General features: G+C 38.2%; 1 protein-coding gene across 1 annotated transcript in view; it reads left to right on the top strand.

Annotated features, from left to right (window-relative positions):
* Nucleotides 1–551: 551 nt before the first annotated feature.
* The window catches only part of RAPH1 (Ras association (RalGDS/AF-6) and pleckstrin homology domains 1), a 143088-nt gene continuing 122584 nt past the window's right edge, over nucleotides 552–21055 (top strand). Inside the window, 1 exon segment of the mRNA XM_077154782.1 lies at nucleotides 552–745. The gene's annotated coding sequence lies outside the window, so the exon portion shown is untranslated.

The raw sequence follows: 21055 nt of genomic DNA, 5'->3' as shown, positions 1-21055 counted from the left end.
CGGATAGCATAAAGGTGCACGCATCTAGCTCCTTGACAGATCTGCTCAATGCTCCAGTGTCTCTCTGTACCCTCTTATGGATGAGACCGCTGGGCCCGCTTCCAAGAAAGGAAAGCAAGGGGTGGGTCAACACCGGGATTTTCCTTCCTCATTCATTCATTCTCTGATTCACTCCTTCCTGGAGGCGGTTCACAGGGGCGCGCGGAGGAAAGGAGGGGCACCGAGGCCAGTCCGGACTGGGTGCGGTCGGGCGCCGGAGGGGAGGGCAGGCGAGGGTGCCTGGGCAAGGGGGTGCAATAGGGGGGCGCGCGGACTGGGCCGAGGGCCTGCGCCGGAAGTGAGTGGCTGGCGGCCGGCGCGGGGAGCGACTGGTCCGGCATTAGTCGGCCCTCGGCGGCCGCCCGACCCTCGGCGGCCGCCCGGCCCTCAGCCCCGCCTTCCGCGCTTCCGCAGGACTCGGCCGCACTCGCCACGGCGGGCTGTGCCCAGCGGCGGCCCCTCCTCGCCCCGCCCCGCCCCACCGGCCCCTTCGCGCTCCAACCCCGCCCCGTCGTCGCCAGGTCGGTGGGTCAGTCAGTCAGTCAGTCAGTCACCGAGCGCGCGGCGCGCGAACCGCGGGTACACGCTGTGGCTCCCGGGAAGGAGCGCCACGCCTGGAGAAGGAGGAGGAGGAGCGCGAGCCGCGGCTGTCCGGCCCGGGCCGCTACGGTAGCGGGGGCCGCGGGAGGGCTGAGCTGCTGCCGCGGTGAGTTGCTCTGTGTTGCCCTTAGGGGCCAGGGGAAGGAGCCGGCCGGGCGCCGGGCGGTAAGGCGCTGCCGCCGCTCCCTCCTCCATTTTCCCAGCTCCAGCTCCGCTCCGCCAACCGCTGTGCGGCCGGCCGCAGCCTGGGCGGGGTCGCTGTGGAGCTTGGGCTGGGCCCCGGGTCCGCTGGACTGCGCCGGGAGGGGCGGCAGGCTGGTGGGTAGGGGTCTGCGGGGCCTGGGCTGCACCCTGCGCCCCTGGGGGCCGCGACGGAGGTAGACAATGAGATTCGACTGCTTGGTGAGGGTGCGATTGGGCTTTTCTGACCCCGCACCGGGAGCCGGTTAACCCGGACCGTGGGAAGGAAAGGACTCTCCCTCCATTAGCCGCAGAAACCGGTTGCTTGCGTTTCGGTGCCCCCCCGCTCCCTCGCCCCGCATCGTCATAGATGAGTTTAGTGCAGAGATTTAGAAGGCGAGGCGCCCTCTGTGTCTTCCTTCTAATTGAACAGGCTAAGTAATTTGCTTCATTGCTTTTTAGCCCCATCTCATCGCTCATCTTTCTGTGGCTGTGTACATTCCCGCCGGAAATCCAAGCTACAATTCGATGTTGGGGTGTTTGTAATAGTTAAGATAACCTTCGGTTTAAGACGGTTTGAAGGAAGATGTGGTTTTCTTATTCAGTGTCTTAGGGTGTCCCTGAAGTGTGAGCTGGAAACCGCCTAAGCTTTATTGCTAATAAGCACGAAGACGTGGCTTAATAGAAGAGCTTTTTGGAAGGGTATAGTGCTGTGTCAAATGTATGTGTGCATTTCTTGTATTCTGTGGAAAGAGCACTTCGTTAATCTAGGGTTGATGCTGTCTGCAGTATTTCTCATGGAGATGTGGAAAGCAGGCTTTGCATGTCAAGTCCGCTGAAAAGGAATGAACAGTAAAGGTAACCGGCTAGAGGTGGGGAGTGATTGGATTATTAAAAAAAGGTGACATTGAGTCCATGTGAATATTACATTCAACACAAATTTATGGAACGCTTACTTTCTGTTAGGCAGGGTGAGGGACACAGAATGAACAAGACCTGCAGGATGGGGTGACGGAAAGACCTCTTTGGAGCCAGAGAACCCAGCGTTCAGTAAATGCTGGAATTGGCTAGCTGTGTGACTGGATAACTGTAGAACACTCAAGATTAAGTTCCTTCAGTAGAAAGGATATAACACCATCTCTTTACTCTATGCATTGTTCTCAGACAGACTGAATAAGATAACGTATGCAAAATATCTAGCCCCTTGCCTGGTTCTGTGGTGGTTAACAAATGTTAATCCCCCCCTCTGCCCTCTTTAGCTATTTTCTTGGGGAAAAGTGGACATAGATCATTGCAGTGCAATGTATTATATAATAAATGTTGAAGTAGAGGTGCAGAATAGGCAAGCATAGAGTGGAGAGATTAATTCTAAATTGGGGTCATTGTGGGGAAATCCAGCAAAGCTTTGACATTTAAGTGGAACCTTTAAGGATGGCTAGGATTTCAGTAGATGTAGATGGAGAGGGGGAGGACGTTCCAAGCAGAGGTGGTGCTAACCTTTGAGAGCAGGATTGTGGAGGAAGACCACTGGGGGAAGGGTGAAATAGAGACGCTCAAAAGTTGTTTAGCTCTCGTTAAGCCCAACCTTCAAAAAATTGTCCCTCTTATTTTGCTTTTTATATTGTGAATTTACCAGAAATCAGATCTAGCCCTATTCAAGTAAGTATAAAAATATCTACAAAACTTAATAGGTGATTTTCTTTAGATTAGACATTTTGTGTTATTTAGACTTTTGCTCTCTCGTTTTAACTTAATAAAGAATTATTTGTGGATGTTTCCTTGTCAGGAATACTGGACTGCTTGGTATAAGAAGCAGATAATTTTTCAGACGCAGAGGTCTCATTAAGGTTATATAATAAGGAGAAGAGGAGTGGGCATGTATTTTTGATGTGCTCAAACTTTTGATCAAAATCAATTGTTTTCACAAATATTTCAACACTTTTCTGAGGAGATATTCTTAACTTGTCTTTTGGAAGATAATTATGGTGTCTTTTGGTTTTACTACCTTTTTATTCCCACCCCATTTGTTTTCTGAATGCAGAATTATTTATTAGATTGACATTTGTAGGTGACCACCATCACACTGGTCACTGATTCTTGGCCACATGATAGAATCTCAATGCCTTGGTTTGCAAGTAATCAAATGTCAGCATTAGTATTGTTAATACCAAACTCTTATTTTAGGAAGATTAGTATTAGCGAAATAAAATGTAATGTCCTCAGGCAAGTCATTTACCTGGGGCTTTCAGTTCCTTCACCTGTTAAATAGGAGGTTAGGATTAGATCACTGTTTTTCAGACTATTTACTGAACTCCAGAATTTCAAGGAAGTGCTTGAGAAATTCTGAAGATGTTTAATTTAAATCTCATTAAAATTTTTTTTAACGTGTTATAATAAGAAGTGACCATTATATGAATTCACTTTTCTAAATGCTTTTTAACTCAGTTAATCCTCACAATAACCCTTTGAAATAGTATCTGCTATTATATGAGGAAGCAGGCACAGATTGTAAATTACTTGCCCAAGGACTGCAAAGCAATTAAGTGGCAGAGCTGTATTTGAAACCAGACAGCTTCATTCTTAAGTTCGTACTCTTAATCACTTTCCTATACTGCTACCATAATAAAATAAATAATACACACATACAGTACTGCTCTTGAGCACTTGTTACATAGCAGATTATAGCACATTGAAGGCTGTAATGCTACATGCATAAGTTTTTTTAGTGGGGCAGATAGCCTTTAGTATAAAGCTTCTTTTGCCATCTCTGCTTATTTGTGCATTTTAAATGGGTCATTGATAAGCCGAGTTGTATCTGTTCATATAAAAATTGTCTAAACAAAACACTTCTTTTACACATATGCTATGCTCAGTTGAAGGACAGGCAAGACCCAGGCACATTTGCTTGGAGCTTTGTCATCCTGTGTAAGTCACTGGTTTACGAACACATGAACATATAATACTAAGTTTTGATATCATTGTAGGTTTTTTTAATAGTTCATTGCAAGTTTATGTTTTTTGTTGTCTTCCTTTTTCAGTAAGGATTGAAAGCAGTGATTAGTTACAGACTCAGTGTTGAAAGAAAAAATTATGCTATTTTTTAAACTTTTGCTAGAGTTTAATTGCAGACTATCTTGAGACTGCAGAATGACCTGTTAAAAGCTGCTACCAAAAAAAAAAAAAATGCTGCTTGCTTGCATCAGTTTATCTGGGTGAAACCAAAACAAATTAGGCAGAGATTAATTGTATGCTGACATGGTCAAAAGGCCTGTAACATCCCCAACTGTCATTTTCAGTCTCTTTATTTGATTTTTAAATAAATTAATGCATTTGAACATGTAGTATTTGCAATGCTTTTGCCAGTTTACATAGTGACTGTATTTTGTTGTAAATATTAGAAAACCTTCAGATTGTATGATCTTTAAAGCTTCATTCCATGCTCTTTATTACTGTTATTTTAAGATATTTACCACACTTCGTGGCAAATGTCTTAAAATATATCACTTCATGATTTACAAATGACTTTTTTAAAGTATATAGTTTTGCTATTAATAAAATTTGTATTGTTTCTCTGTAGGCAGAGGCAAGCAAAAGTGGGGAAATCAAAGAATTAGAAAATACTCCCTACTCTCATGGAGTAGTTTACTAGTTGAAGAAGGAAGATTGGTTTAGTTTTCTGGAAAAGAGAGAAATTGAAAATGGGTAGGGATTGAAAAAGTGAAAAAGAAGGGTAAGGGAGGACATTCCACAAGATCTAATGAAGACTTATGGAATATTTGGAAAAATAGTCCAATTTGGTATAGAACAAAGGTGGTTTCATATTTGGGCAGAGTGGGGAGTAAGCGTAGAATGGTACAGTGATATCCCATTGTGATGGATCTTGAATGCTAAATAAAGAAATTCAGACAATTTTAGAGTCATTGAATGACCCTAAAAGTTTTACTGTGGTTAATATAGACGGAGAAAATCCCTTTTGAATTTGTCGGTTAGGAGATCATCTAGAAGAGTTCAAGTGAGATTGCTGTGATTAAAGTATGGGAAGTATATGGTGAGGGAGATTTTTTCCACTGTAAATAGAATCGTGAAGGGAAGGGAAGAGAAATGATACAGTAGTTAGAGGGGACAGCAGTGTCAGGTAATATTCTCTTCTCCTAAATAGAGAGTACCAGTTTAAGTCGTGCATACATGGAGTCAGTAGAAAATATAATTGAGAGAGCAGGGTCCAAAAAGCAGAAGACTAGGATTTAAAAATGGGTGAAGAGATTAGGTTTGGAAAAGGAGGAAAAAGTCATCCCTTCCGATGGGAAGAAAAGCAAGATTGGGAGATTCCTAGTTCATGTCTTTTCTAAATGTAAGACCTGAAATTTAAGCTTCCTGGTGAAGAATGGTGGTATCTGGAGAAAATTAGAACTCTTAAGTATTTTAAATAGGCCCAAATATAGAACTGCAATAAATCAATTTTGCAACAGTACTTAAAGTTGGATGCTATTTTGGAAATTGACTTTAGAGAAGGATCTTATTAAGCCTGATTTGTTAAGGAAAGTGCAACAAAGCAACTAATAATAACATTTAAAAATACAAAATATTCTTTACATATCCCAAACTGTACATACTTTTGTATGTAATCAAAAGCCTGGATTGTTGTCCCTAACTTTCCTAGTCAAAATTCTACTACCCATCCTTTGAGACTCAACTCTGTTACCACACAGAATAAATTGCTTTCTTCTTTGTTTCTGTAGACCTTCCTTGATTTGCCTTATGTTGTAGATAATTGTGTACTGTCTTAAAAATACCCTGAGTTTTGGAGGGTTGGGCTTGATTTTACTCATATGAAATGTCCGTCAGTCCCTTAAATGTAATAGAAATTCAATAAAAAAAACTTTGAAAGAATGTACTTATTTGAAGAATTCTTCAGTTGGTATTACATCCCCTGGAAGGATTCACAAAAATCTAATTTTTTTTTTGTCAATACAAAATAATTCTTTCTTGGTTTATTTCATGTTGTAACAAATGACTTTAGAGGCTCTGAAGGAAACTAGTAATTCCCCCTTAGGTGTGAAAAGCGTGCTTTGTAAATTTTAGTAATGGTTCAGATCATTTTTATTTGTTCTAAAATTTTTGTAAATATATAGTTTTAAAGCAGAATCAATGAATATCCTGCACTATGTTTGAAAACCTTGCTTGTAGTACTTGGTGGTACAGAAATTCCAAAGTCTGGGTCTTAAATCAGTTTATTTTGGTATACTTGGTGTTCTAGTTTGCTAGCTGCCAAAATGTGATATATGAGAAATGAATAGCTTTTTAAAAGGAGAATTTTATAACTTATAAGTTTACAGTTCTAAGACCATAAAAATGTCCAAATTAAAGCAAGGTTATAGAAATGTCAAGTCTAAGGCATCCAGGAAAAGATACCTTGATTCAAGAAGGCTGATGATGTTCAGGGTTTCTCTCTTTGTCTGAAAGGCATGTGGTGAACATAATGGCATCTGCTTGCTTTCTCTCTAGGCTTCTTGTTTCATGAAGCTCTCCCAGGGGCATTAAGGTCTCTGGCTGTTTGGCTCTGTGATTCTAGTGCCTTTCCTGTGGCTCTTAAGCTTTTTCCAGAATGCTTCCTCTTTTAAAGGATTCCAGTAAACCAATCAAGACCCAGCTGGAATGGGTGGAGTCATATCTCCCTCACATCAAAGGCTAATACCCACAATTGGGCCAGCCACATCTCTGTGGAGATAATCTAATCAAATTTCGACCTACAGTACTGAGTAGGCATTAAAACAAACAGCTCCTCCACATGATGGGTCAGGATAAAAACATGGCTTTTCTAGGGTACATAATCCTTTCCAACCAGCACACTTGGTTTCAGTGGCTGTCTTAACTGAAAAAGTAACTCATGGAGGGACACAAAAGAGAATAAGTATATCTGGCTACTTTCTAAATCTTGATGTTTATTATTTAACTTCCACCCTCAATTGTGAAAATTGGGCTAGTAAAATTTGTTCTTCCTATGTATCAATCAGCTGTTCTTTTTTTTTTTTTAACAAAATTCACATTTTATTTAGATTGAAATAAACAGTACAAAATTGATTTTCTTCACCAAAAATGACAGCAATATTTTCTGTATTATTCCTTGCTAAACCACGAAACACTTCTTTTTGTAGGCTTTCCAGGTTTTGCTTCTAAATCATGGTGAGGCAATAGATGCAGTCATGGAAATAGAAGAAAACAGACAAATCAGCTACCAATTCATGGCCTCTGATTCTGTCTTGACAATGAAACAGAAGTGTTCAACTCATACCTGCTAAAAAGCTTATGAAGGTGTAGGCTCAACAAAGAAATGTAAACAGCAACAACCAGATGTGGAAAAAAGCATTCAAATTTTAACTGCAACTTGTTCCTTTAGGTTCTTTTTTTTTTTTTTTAACTTTTTTTTATTGTATGATATAACTTATATACAAAGCAAAGAAATAAAAAAGCAGTAGTTTTCAAAGCACTCTACAAAAAGTGGTTATAGGACAGATCCCAGAGTTTGTCATGGGCTACCATATATGATCCTCTCATATTTTTCCTTCTAGCTGCTCCAGAATATAGGAGACTAGAGGGTTTAAATACTTTTTTATCATCACAATTGACTTTTTTTCCTTCTTTTTTTGTGAACAGTAACATATATACAAAAAAACTATAAATTTCCAAGTATAGCACCACATTAGTTGTAGAACATATTTCAGACTTTGACATGGGTTACACTTTCACAATTTCAGGTTTTTACTTCTAGCTGCTCTAAAATACTGGAGACTAAAAGAGATATCAGTTTAATGATTCAGCATTCATATTCATTTTTTAAGTCCTGTCATCTATGTACAATTCCAGCATCACCTTTGATCTTTCCATACCTCTCATTGGGATTGTTTAGGCTACGACCCTTTAGGTTCATTTGATAGAGACAAAATCTACACTGAAATCCTTGCTTGGCAAGCTCAGTTTCTCTCTCTCTTCGACAATTCCCTTAACTGTCCCATACAAATTCCTAACAACATACTTAAAAGTTCTACTTTTAATTAAAGGTCATTTGTGAGCCTTATTTTAACATTTTACAAAATGCATTCCGGGAACTTTTATCTTATATATCTGTTCCCTCAATTAAAAAAAGAGAAAGAAAGAAAGAAAGAAAGAGCAACTAAAGAGACAATGAAAATTAAATTTAATATGTGATCCTGGACAGGGTCTAATAAGGGAGGACAAAAGGCTCAAAGTGACCTTACTGGGATATATGAAAATTTGGGATATTGACTGTAAGCTTTGTATCAACGTTAAATTTCTTGAATTTGATAACTGCTCTTAAGATAGTTGCATAAGTGAATTCTTTTTAAGGAGCATGATTTATACAGCCTAAACTCAACTGTACAGAAAATAGATTGACAGATAGGTAGGTAGATGAATTGAGAGATAGATAGAAAGATAAAATGATTTGGCAAATGTGGAAAAATGTTAAAATTGATAGATCTTTGTATCTGGCGGGAGATATACTGCAGCTCTTTCTATGGGCTTTATATTATTTTTGAAACTGTATGTAAGTTTGAAATTATTTTGAAAAAAAAAAAAAAGAGAGAGAACCAAGGTTGGGAGACCAGTTAGGTGGTGGTTGTTCCCAGTATTAGGTTGTTAAGTGCTAAAACAGAAAAACTTATAACAGATTTAGGATCAGTTCAGCGTATGAATGAGAAGATTATGTTTTTAATTTGATATGGGTGATAAACAGAAAAGAAGCTAAAAGACAACTCCAAGGTTTTGAGCCTGAGTGGATGGGGAATGATTGTACCATTGCTACGGAAAAAGGAAACATAATTGCAGGTCAGTTATTAATATATATATATATATATTTAGATTAAAATATATATATATTTTATTTAGATATTAAATTTTTGGGGGTCTTAAACATTTTTATTCTAGTAACATTTAACAAACTGAAATTTCTCCCTTTTAACAATTCAAATATATAATTTAATGTTTATAATTATATTCACGTGTTACCATCATCACCAAGCATTATCAAAACCTTTCCATCACCCAAAAAGAAACTGTGTACTAATTAAGCATTAAGTCCCCATTCCTACACCCACCCAAACCCCTAGTAACCTGTATTCTGGTTTCTGACTTTTATGAACTTGCTTTTACAAATTATTTCATATAAATGAGATTATATAATATTTTTCCTTTTGTGTCTACCTATTTCATTCGCAATATTTTCAAGGTTCATCCACGTTGTTGCACAAAACAAAGCTTCATTCCTTTTTATGGCTGAATAATATTCCGCTATATGCATATAGCAGATCTTGTTTATCCATTTATCTGTGAATGGACATTTGGATTGCTTCCATCTTTTTGGCAGTTGCGAATAATGCTGTTACGTTGCCATGAACATCAGTGGGCAAATATCTGTTTCAGTCCTTGTTTCCAATTATTTTGGGCACATACCTAAAAATGGGACTGCCAGCTCACATTCTGTACTTAGCTTTTTGAGGAACCACCAAACTGTTTTCCACAGCAGTTGTACAATTTTATATGCCCACCAACAATGAATAAGTATTCCTATTTCTGTGCATCCTCTCAGCACTTATTTTCTATTTCTTTAACAGTAGCCATTCTTGTGGGTGTGATGTCATATCTTATTGTAGTGTTGATTTGCATTTACCTGATGACTTATGATGTTGAGCATCTTTTCATATGCTTATTAGCCATTTGTATATCTTCTTTGAAGAAAGGTCTATTTAAGTCATTTGTCCAGTTTTTAAATTGGGTCGTTTGTCTTTTTTGTGGTTGAGTTGTAGAATTTCTTTAAATACTCTGGATATTAAGCCCTTATTAGATGTGTTGGTTTAATTTTGATGAAGTCCTGTTATCTATTTTTTTCTTCAGTTGCTCATGCTTTTGGTGTAAAGTCCACAAAACCATTGCCTAACCCAGGCTCCTGAAGATGTGTCCTTGTTTTCTTCTAGGAGTTTTATAGTTTTGGGTCTCATGCTTAGGTCTTTGATCCATTTTGAGTTAATATTTGTATATGATGTGAGGTAGCAGTCCTCCTTCATTCTTTGGCTTATGAGTAACCAGTTCTCCCAGCATAATTTGTCGAAGAGTCATTATTTTCCAATTGAGTGGGCTTGGAACCCTGTCAAAAATCATAGATGTGAGAGTCTATTTCTGAACTTTCAATCCCTTGGTATATATGTTTGTCCTTGTGCCAGTACCATGCTGTTTTGTCAGTCAGCTGTTCTTGCAAACCACAGTGAAGATGTTGCATTTGTATATTTTTGATAAGTGAGTTCAAAATCCATTGAAACTCCATGTTTGGAAAGCATTTTAATGAGTTAGAAAATTTCTGTTTTTATAGTGTATAGATGAGAGCCTTTCAAGATGATGTGTTGTTGTCTTTTGGAATATAGTTATTTTCCTACTAAGTTTTACATTTACCTTTAAGCCATGTTTCTGTTTTTAAAAACAATCACTAGGTAGCATACCACTAACAGTATCATCACAGAAGGTCAGCAAATTTAGAACTCTTGTCTTTTTGTAAAAAAATGCATATTTAATCTTTAAATTGGACAACTCTTTTAAGGACTTTGCCATGAGATAGTCAATAAAGTTCTGGTACAAAATACTTACGGTCACTGTACAGCCACTTCAGTGATATCTGTTTAACTCTTGACAGTCTTCTTGTTTCACCTTCTCTTTTACTGCAGTAATGCTTTTGAAATTAAACCTTACTCCTTCCCCCAAACTTTCTTTTGTTGAGTTCAAAGCAGCTGCTTCATGATGGATTATAATAACACAGTTTTCTCATAAAATTTTGTTTCTAATAAGGAAATTATTTACTGTTGAGAATATATCTTCTCTGGAATCTCCCTTTTGTAGTATCTTAAGGAAAAGATAGATTCTGTTTTTATTTCCCTATTGAAAAGAATCTAGTGCAAACTATCGGTCTTGCCTTAGAATACCTAGAATTACTTATTACTAGTATTCCTTACAAATCTAAGATTTCTTTATATGATATTTTACTGACATGGAGCCATAATGATGATGCCAATGTCATTCTGTTTGTTAAAGATACACATATATATTATTGTATTGCATTATTTTATACTGCAAAACAGTATTACATTTAAAATATATACAATGTGTATTAAGATAAAAAATAAATAGAAATAGAAATTCTAATACGTTCTTCTTAAGCCTCTTGAATCATCACTCATACCTACAGGTACTTTCACCTCCATTTTGAAAACCACTATATAGTCTTAATGAATTACTAATGGTAATAATGAGCTTTTCATGTTAAAATTCCCTAGTTTTTAACATTTTTTATTGTGAAACATAACATATATACAAAAAAGTGATATATTTCAAAGTGCATTTTAATAAGTAGTTATAGAACAAATATCAGAGTATGGTATGGGTTACAGTTCAACATTCACTTTATTGTTTTAAACTTTTTGTTTGTATGGTGTAACTTACCTACAAAACAAAGAAATAAAAAAGCGATAGTTTTCAAAGTACTCTTCAGCAAGTAGTTAGAGGACAGATCCCAGAGTTTGTTGTGAGCTACCATACGATCCTCTCATATTTTTCCTTCTGGCTGTTCCAGAATATAGACGGCTAGAGGGCTTAAATATTTTTTTATCATCACAATCGACTTTTCTTTCTTCTTTTTTTTTTTTGTGAAAAATAACATATATACAAAAAAGCTATGAATTTCAAAGTATAGCACCACAATTAGTTGTAGAACATATTTCAGACTTTGATGTGGGTTACAATTTCACAATTTAAAATTTTTACTTCTAGCTGCTCTAAAATACTGGAGACTAAAAGAGATATCAATTTAAGGGTTCAGCATTCATATTCATTTGTTAAATCCTATCTTCTCTGTATAACTCCACCATCACCTTTGATTTTTCCATACCTCTCTTTAGGGGTGTTTGGGCTATGGCCATTCTAAGTTTTTTGTTTTGGAAGGGGCTGTCACTAATATGGGGCAGGAAGATGGAACCATCTGATGTTCTGGAGAGGCTGGGCTAGGTTTCAGGACTTATCTGGACCTGGGACCCATCTGGAAGTTGTAGGTGTCTGAAAAGTTAATCTAGTGCATGGAACCTTTGTGAAATGTTATGTATTGCCCTAGGTGTTCTTTAGGATTGGCTGGAATGGTCCTGGTTGGGAGTTGGCAGGTTATGATAAATAGCGAGGTCTACCTGAAGCTTGCGTAAGAGCAACCTCCAGAGTAGCCTCTTGACTCTTATCTGAACTGCCTCTGCTACTGGTACTTTTTGAATTACACTTCTTTCCTCCCTTTTGGTCAGGATGGATTTGTTGCTCCCATGGTACCAGGGCTGGATTCATCCCAGAGAGTCATCTCCCACGTTGCCAGGGAGACTTTTACCCCTGAAGTCATGTCCCACTTGTGGGGGGAGGGCAATGATTTCACTTGCAGAGTTGGACTTAGAAAAACTGAGGCCATATCTGAGCAACAAAAGAGGTCCTCCAGAAATAACTCTTAGGTATGCTTCTCCGCTACCTACATAAGGTTCACAAGAGTAAGTCTCCTGAACGAGGGCATGGCGTATTGATTTGGGTGTACCTAAAATTTGGCATAGTATCAGGGGATTCCCTGATGATAAGATTTAATAGTTCCATATTTTTCTCCTATCCTTCAGGGGACTTTGCTAATACTTTTTGATTATCTGCTTAATATACTCTAGGATGTATCCAGGCATTACAATAAACTATACAGGATTAAAGGACCTCTTTCTTATTCTATGTTGTTCAAATGAGCTGTACAGATAGGTTGAAGGAGATTATGTACTACAGAAAATTTCAGTTCCAGACCAAATAAACCTTTCTTCCATTAGTCTCAAAGAGTTTGTATGGTTCTAAAATATAGACACTGTCTTCCTTACCTCTATGTTTTGGATTACTTTAACCACAACCTGTTCGGCTTTGTTCTTATTTCTAAATATCTCTAAATAAATAACAGCCTCTCAAAATCCAGAAATAATCACCACTCCGGACTTAATTTGTCTGCTCTTAAAGCTTACAATCTAGGCCCCTATTTTCTTATAAGCATTTTCTAAGGGTAACATACCATTGTTGTTCTTTTGTTTCTGGCTTATTTTGTCTCACCAAATGCCCCACATGTTCATTCACACCGTTGCATGCCTCACGGCTTGGTTCCTTTTTGTAGCAGTACAACCTTCATTCATAAGTATACATCATCATTCGCCAATCTACTTCTCTATCAGTGCATCCTTTAGCCTCCTGCATTCATCGGGCATCATGTAGAGGGCGCAAAGTCTACAATCCATCAACATTCACAATTTTACATAATTTCATTGTTCCCAAGAGAAAGAAAGCCAATAAACACACCCTTGCCAAATAGGAAATCTAAACCTCCTCTTAACTCTTGTCCCTCCCCCCATTATTTACCTCTGCTGTTGCTGTGGTAGCAGTGCTGATGGTTTCCTTTTGAACATAGCTCATAGCATGCAGTAGCAGTTTTCTTCCTGTACCCTGGACTTAAACCCTCTTTATACGAGAATCATATCTTTGAAGTAACTCTTGTGAAAACTAATTCGTATTTCTAGTGTTAGTCAGTGGTACATGTAGGTCTATACAACCCCTTTCAATCTTGTTCCTCGTCTATGTGGTAATATTACTTACAGACCCACTAGAGAACCACCTTCACTCTTATCTATTCCCTTACATTGGAGTTCAGACTCATTAGCTAACTGTTCACCCGCCTCTACCTTCTGTGTATCTTTAAGTCCCCTATATTCTGTATTATAAGCCTCTGATTATACCTTTATGCTAGTATAAAAGTGGAATCATACAGTATCCTTTTGTGTCTGGCTAATTTCACTTAGCATTAGGTCCTCAAGGCACATGACCTCTTGTCATGTGCTTCAGGATGCCATTTTGTATTACTGCTGCATAATATTCCATTGTATGCATATACCACATTTTGTTGATCCACTCATCTTTTGATGGGCATTTGGTTTGTTTCCATTTTTTGGCGATTGTGAATAATGCTGCTGTGAACATCGGTGCTCTTCTAGTTTGCTAACTGCCGGAATGCAATATACCAGAAACGGAATGGCTTTTAAAAAGGGGAATTTAATAAGTTGCTAGTTTACAGTTCTAAGGCTGAGAAAATGTCTCAATTACAACTAGTCTATAGAAATGCCCAATCAAAGGCATCCAGGGAAAGATGCCTTGGTTCAAGAAGGCCGATGAAGTTCAGGGTTTCTCTCTTAAGTGAAAAGGCACATGGCGAACACAGTCGCAGTTTCTTTCTCAGCTGGAAGGGCACATGGTGAGCAGGGTGTCATCTGCTAGCTTTCTCTCTCGGCTTCCTATTTCATGAAGCTCCCTGGGAGGTGTTTTCCTTCTACATTTTCAAAGGTCACTGGCTTATGGGCTCTCTGCTTCTCGTGGCTATGTCGTTCTTCCCTGCTGTCTCTGAATCTCCTTCATGCTCCAAATGTTTCCTCTTTTATAGAACTTCAGAAACTAATCAAGACTCACCCAAATGGGTGGAGACACATTTCCCCAAATCCAGCTTAACAACCACTTTTGATTGGGTTACATCTCCAGGGAGATGATCTAATTACAGATTCAAGCATATGGTATTGAATAGGAATTATTCTGCCTTTACGAAATGAAATTTAGATTAAAACATGGCTTTTCTAGGGAACATACATCATTTCAAACTGGCACAGGTGTACAAATGTCTGTTTGTGTTGTTGCTTTCAGCTCTTCTGGTATATACCAAGTAGTAGTATTACTGGGGCATAGGGCAACTTGATATTTAGTTTCCTAAGGAACCACTAGTCTTCTGTACCAGCTGCACCATTATACATTCCCACCAGTAGTGCATAAGTGTCCCAGTTTCTCCACATTCTCTCCAACATTTAGTTTCCTCTTTGTTTAAGCAGCCATTCTTTTAGGTGTCAGGTCATTGTAGTCTTGATCTGCATTTCCCTTATAGCCAATGAAAGTGAGCATCTCTTCATGTGCTTCTGAGCCAACTGTATTTGCTCTTCAGAAAAATGCCTGTTTATATCTTTAGCCCATTTTGTAATTGGGTTGTTTGTTCTTTTGTTGTTGAGTTGTATGATTTCTTTGTATATACAGGAAATCAGACATTTGTCCAATATGTGATTTCCAAATATTTTCTCCATTGTGTTGGCTCCCTTTTCACCTTTTTTTATTATTTGCATGAGCAGGCACTGGGAATCGAACCCAGGTCTCCAGCATGGCAGGCAGAACTCTGCCTCTGAGCCACTGCGGCCTGCCCCTCTTCACCTTTTTGACAAAGTCTTTTGAAGTGCAGAAGCATTTGATTTTGAGGAGTTCCCATTTACCTATTCTTTTGTTGCTTGTGCTTTGGTGTAAAGTTTAGGAAGCTGCCTCATGTTACTAGGTCTTAAAGATGTTTTCTTACATTTTCTTCTAGAAGGTTTATGGTGCTAGTTCTTATATTTAGGTGTTTGATCCACTTTGAGTTTATTTTTGTGTAAGATGTAAGATAGGGGTCCTCTTTCATTCTCTTGGCTATTGATATCCAGTTCTTCCATGCCCATTATTGAAAAGAGTATTTTGTCAAGTTCAGAGGATTTGGGGGCCTTGTCAAAAATCAGTTGACCACAGACGAGTAAAACATATGGAATAAAAATAAATAATAGGGACAAAAAATGATAAAATAAATTTAGATTGAAATGCTAGTGATCAGTGAAAGGAAGGGGTAAGGGGTATGGTATGTATGAATTTTTTTCTATTGTCTTTTTATTTCTTTTTCTGAATTGATGCAGATGTTGTAAGAAATGATCATGATGATGAATATGCAGCTATGTGATGATAATGTAAATTACTGATATAGAATGGAGTGATCATATGTTAAGAATGTATGTGTTTGTTGTTATATTTAAAAAAAAAATTAATTGTGCTGGTTTCAAAGGATTTTTGTCCCCTAGAATAGCCATGTTTTAATCTAAATCCTATTTCATAAAGATAGAATAATCCCTATTCAATTCTATATGTTTGAAACTGTAATCAGATCCTCTCCCTGGAGATGTGATTTAATCATGAGTGATTGTTAGGCCGAATTAGGTGATGACATGTCTCCACCCATTTGGGTGGGTCTTGATTAGTTTATGGAGTCATGTAAAAGAGGGAACATTTATGGAGAATGAGAGATTCAGAGAAAGCAGAGCAGAATGACATAGCCATGAGAAGCAGAGTCCGCCAGCCAGTGACCTTTGGAGATGAAGAAGAAAAATGCCTCCCAGGGAACTTCATGAAGTAGGAAGCTAGGAGAAGAAGCCAGCAGATGACACAGTGTTCGCCATGTGCCCTTCCAGATGAGAGAGGAACCCTGACTGTGTTCACCATGTGCCTTTCCAGATGAGAGAGAAACTCTGACTGTGTTCACCATGTGCCCTTCCACTTGAGAGAGAAACCCTGAACTTCATCGGCCTTCTTGAAGCAAGGTGTCTTTCCCTGGATGCCTTAGATTGGATATTTCTATAGACTTGTTTTAATTGGGACATTTTCTCGGCCTTAGAACTGTAAACTAGCAACTTATTAAATTCCCCTTTTTAAAAGCCATTCCATTTCTGGTATATTGCATTCTGGCAGCTAGCAAACTAGAACATTAATAAAAAAAAAATCAGTTGACCATTGATTGGGTGGACTATTTCTGCACTCTTGATTCTATTTTTATCTTTGTGCCAGTGCCATGCTTTTTTGATCACTGTGGCTTTATAATAGGTTTTAAAGTTAGGGAGTGTTAATCCTCCCACTTTGTTCTTCTTTTTTAGGATGCTTTTAGCTAGTCAGAGTCTCTTTCCCTTCCAGATGAATTTGGTAGTTAGCTTTTCCAAATCTTCAAAGTAGGTTGTTGGATTTTTGATTTGGTGCTGTGTTGAATCTGTAGATCAGTATGGGGAGAATTGACATCTTAACTATATTTAGCCTTCCTGTCCATGAGCAGGGAATGTCTTTCCATCTGTTTAGATCTCTTTTGATTTCTTTTAGCAATGTTATGTAGTTTTCCGTGTACAAGTCCTTTACATCCCTATTTAAGTTCATTCCATTTACTTAATTATTTTAATTACTATTTTGAATGGACTTTTTTCCTTAACTGACTCCTCAGCTTGGTCATTGCTTGTGTATAGAAATGTTACTGATTTTTGTGCGTTAATTTTATATCCCACCACCTTACTGAATTTATTAGCTCAAGTAACTTTGCTGTAGATTTCTCAGGATCTTCCAAGTATAGTATCATATGATCTGCAAATAAGGAGAGTTTTGCTTCTTCCTTTCCAATTTGGATACCTTTTATTTCTTTGTCCTTCCTGATTGTTCTAGCTAGAACTTCTAGCACAATGTTGAATAATACTGGTCACAGTGGACATCCTTGTCTTGTACCTGATCTTAGGGGGAAAGCTTTCAGTCTCCATTGAGTATGATGCTGGCTGTTGGTTTTTCATGTATTTCCTTTATCATATTGAGGTAGTTACCTTTGATTCCTATCTTTTAGAGTATTTTTATCAGAAAATAATGCTGAATTTTGTCAAATGCTTTTTCAGCATCAATTGAGAAGATCATGTGATTTTTCCCTTTCGATTTGTTAATATGCTGTATTACATTAATTGATTTTCTTGTGTTGAACCATCCTTGCATTCCTGATATGAACCCTACTTGGTCATGGTGTATAATTCTTTTAGTGTGCTGTTGGATTAGATTTGCTAATAATTTATTGAGAATTTTTGCATCTATGTTCATTAGGGAGATTGGCTTGTAGTTTTCCTTTCTTTTAGCATCTTTACCAGGTTTTGGTAGTAAAATGATATTAGCTTCATAAAATGAATTAGGTAGAATTCCTTTTTCCTCAATTTTTTGGAAAAATTTGAGCAGGATTGGTGTTAGTTCTTTCTGGAATGTTTGATAAGGTTCCCCTATGAAGCCATCTGGTCCTGGGCTTTTCTTTGTAGGCAGATTTTTATGGCTGATTGAATCTCTTTTCTTGTGATTGGTTTGTTGAGATTTTCTATTTCTTCCTGAGTCAGGATAGCTTGTTTGTGTCTCCAGAAATTTGTCCATTTCATATAAGTTGTCTAGTTTGTTCGCTTATAGTTGTTCATAGTATCCTCTTATTTCTTCAGGATCTGTGGTAATGCACCCCTTCTCATTTCTGATTTTGTTTATTTGCATCCTCTCTCTTTTTTTCTTAGTCAGTCTTGCTAGTTGCCCATTAATTTTAATGATTTTCTCAAAGAACCAACTTTTGGTTTTATTGATTCTTTCTATTGTTCTTTTGTTCTCCCATTCATTTGTCTCTGCTTAATCGTTGTTATTTCTCTTCTTCTATTTGCTTTGGAGTTGGTTTGCTGTTCTTTCTCAAATTCCTCCAGGTATGCTGTTAAGTCCTCGATTTTTGCTCTTTCTTGTTTTTTAATATAGGCATTTAGGGCAATAAATTTCCTTCTCAGCACAGCCTTTGCTGCATCCTGTAAGTTCTGATAAGTTGTATTCTCATTTTCATTCATTTCCAGATAGCTACTGATTTCTCTAGCAATTTCTTCTTTGGCTCAGCGTTTGTTTAAGACTGTATTATTTAATCTTCATATACTTGTGAATGTTCTCATTCTTTGGTGATTATTGAGATCCACCTTCATGCCATTGTAATCAGAGAAAGTGCTTTGAATAATTTCAGTGTTTTTAAATTTATAAAGACCTGTTTTTTGACCCAGCATTTGATCTGTCCTGGAGAATGTTCCTTGAGTGCTAGAGAAGAATGTATATCCTTGTGCTTTGGGGTGCAATGACCTATATATGTTGGATCTAATTCATTTATCAAGTTATTTAAATTATCTATTTCCTTATTCATCTTTTATCTGGTTGTTCTATCTGTAGAGGAGTGTGTATGTATTTAAGTCTCCTGCCATTATTGTTGAAACACCTATTGCTCCCTTCAGTTTTCCCAATGTCTGGCTCGTGTACTTTGGAGCGCTTTGATTGGAAGCATAAACACTTATGGTTGTAATAGCTTCTTGGTGAATTGACCCTTTAATTAGTATATAGTGTCCTTCTTGGTCTCTTATGATATTTTTACATTTAAAGTCTATTTTGTCTGATATTAGAATAGGTACTCCTTTCTTTTGGTTACAACTGTGTTGAACATTTTTTTCAATCCTTTCACTTTCAGTCTATTTGTATCCTTGAGTCTAAGATGAATCTCTTGTTAGCAGCATATAGCTGGATTTATGTTTCTTAATCCATTTTGCCAATCTGCATCTTTTAATTGTTAAGTTTAGTCCGTTAACATTCAGAGTTATTACAGAAAAGGCATTCCTTGATTCCACCATCTTATCTTTTTAATTTTATTTGTCAGATCTTTTTCAGATCTATATATTCTTTTCCCTCTTTCTCTTTGTATTCTTTAAATTACCCTTAGTGGTACTCTTCAATTCTGTGCCTTCCTCGGGAGGTCTTTTTTTTTTTCCAGCCGGCGTAACTTCTTTTAGTATTTCTTGTAGTTCTGGTCTCTTCTTGACAAATTCTTTCTGGACTTCTTTGTCTGTGAAAACTTTAATCTCTTCCTCAGTTGTGAAGGACAGTTTGGTTGGGTATAGAATTCTTGAATGGAAGTCTTTCTCTTTCAGGATCTTAAATATATCATACCACTGCCTTCTCACCTCCAGGGTGCTAGTTGAGTAGTCTGAACTCAGTCTTATTTGATTTCCCTTGTATGTAGTAGATTGTTTTTCTCTTGCTGCTTTAGGCATTTTCTGCTTCTCTTCAACATTTGACAGACTGATTAGTATGTGCCTTGGGGAAGGCCTATTTGAGTTTCTTCTGTTTGGAGTTCTTTGGGCTTATTTGACTTATGTATTTATGTCCTTTATGAGGATTTTCCCCCATATCCTCAATTACTCTTCCTAGCCTTTTGCTCCTGTCTTCTCCTGCTGAGACACCAATGAGTCTTACATTTATGTGCTTTGTTTTCTCTATCCTTTCCCTGAGTTCCAATTCAAAATTTTCCATCTTTTTTTGCCATTTGTTGTTTTGAGTCTTCAGAGTCAATTATCTAGTCCTCTGTATCACCTATTCTTTATCTGTCTCTTCAAGTCTGGTGTTGTGTGCCTCTAGTAGGTTTTTTGTTTGGTCAACAGAGTCTTTAATCTCTGTGATATTTGCTATTTTTCTATTTATTCTTTCAAATTCCTCTTTGTGATCTTCTGCTATTTTCTTGGTTTCCTTTATATCATTTGCTATCCCACTTATTAAGTAGAATTGTATGAACATCTTTGATTAGTTGTTCCAATTCTGTGTCTCCTCTGGTATTTTAATTTGGGTCATTAGGCAGGGCTGTATCTGTCTGCATTGTGAAATGCTTAATGATCTTCTGCTGTCTTCGTGGCATGTAAATATCTTTATCAATTTACTTTGGGAGTTGATTTTTTTCAGTAGTCTAAGGCCTTGTGTTTGAGGGATGGTTGAACAGCAAGGAGCAGGGCACGGGATGGGGCACTCAGTGCAGTGATTTGTTTCAGGGCAGGTATAGGCACAGATTGGGAATGTTATGCTGATGCTTGTGAATATGAGTGCCTAGTGGCAAAGGAGGATGCAGCTGTGCGGGTACACTGGTCTTGGGGGTTTAACCCTGGTGTGCAGTGGTCTAAGGAATGGGTCCTTTTATGCACATGCATAGAGTTGGACAGCAGGTCCGTGTTATGCCTTTATGGACTGGGGGCAGATGTGACCCAGCTGTGCAGGTTGGCACTTACTCAGAGCTGGGAAGTGAAGCTGGGGGCTGTATGCATGTGTGGTTCTAGGACTGCTGTAAAGTGCAGTTCCCAGAGCTGAATGATGTGATTGGGGGCCCGTGCGTATATATGGGCCTGGGAGTGCTGTAAACAGATGTGCAGAGCACATGGGGGATGGAGTGAGACTGTGTGACACTATGGACATGGGTGAGGGTTAACTTAGGTATGGAGGTTAGTGCCCGCAGCCTTTATGTGCTGGTAACAGCCTGTGGGGAACAGGGAAGTGGAGGTAGTGCTCGGGAGGGCTGCAGGAGAGGTAGGTCGGGCTGCACTTGGGGGTGTGGGTCAGGTATGTACAGTGGAGGTTGGTGGAGGGGCACTTGGAGTGCCGGGAATGGGAGTGGGTAATGGGGTTTGGGTGCATG

The sequence above is a fragment of the Tamandua tetradactyla genome, chromosome 3 (assembly GCF_023851605.1).
Source record: "Tamandua tetradactyla isolate mTamTet1 chromosome 3, mTamTet1.pri, whole genome shotgun sequence".
Taxonomy (NCBI): domain Eukaryota; kingdom Metazoa; phylum Chordata; class Mammalia; order Pilosa; family Myrmecophagidae; genus Tamandua; species Tamandua tetradactyla.
The sequence above is the reverse complement of the archived record's forward strand: the minus strand, read 5'-3'. Positions and strand labels throughout refer to the sequence as shown.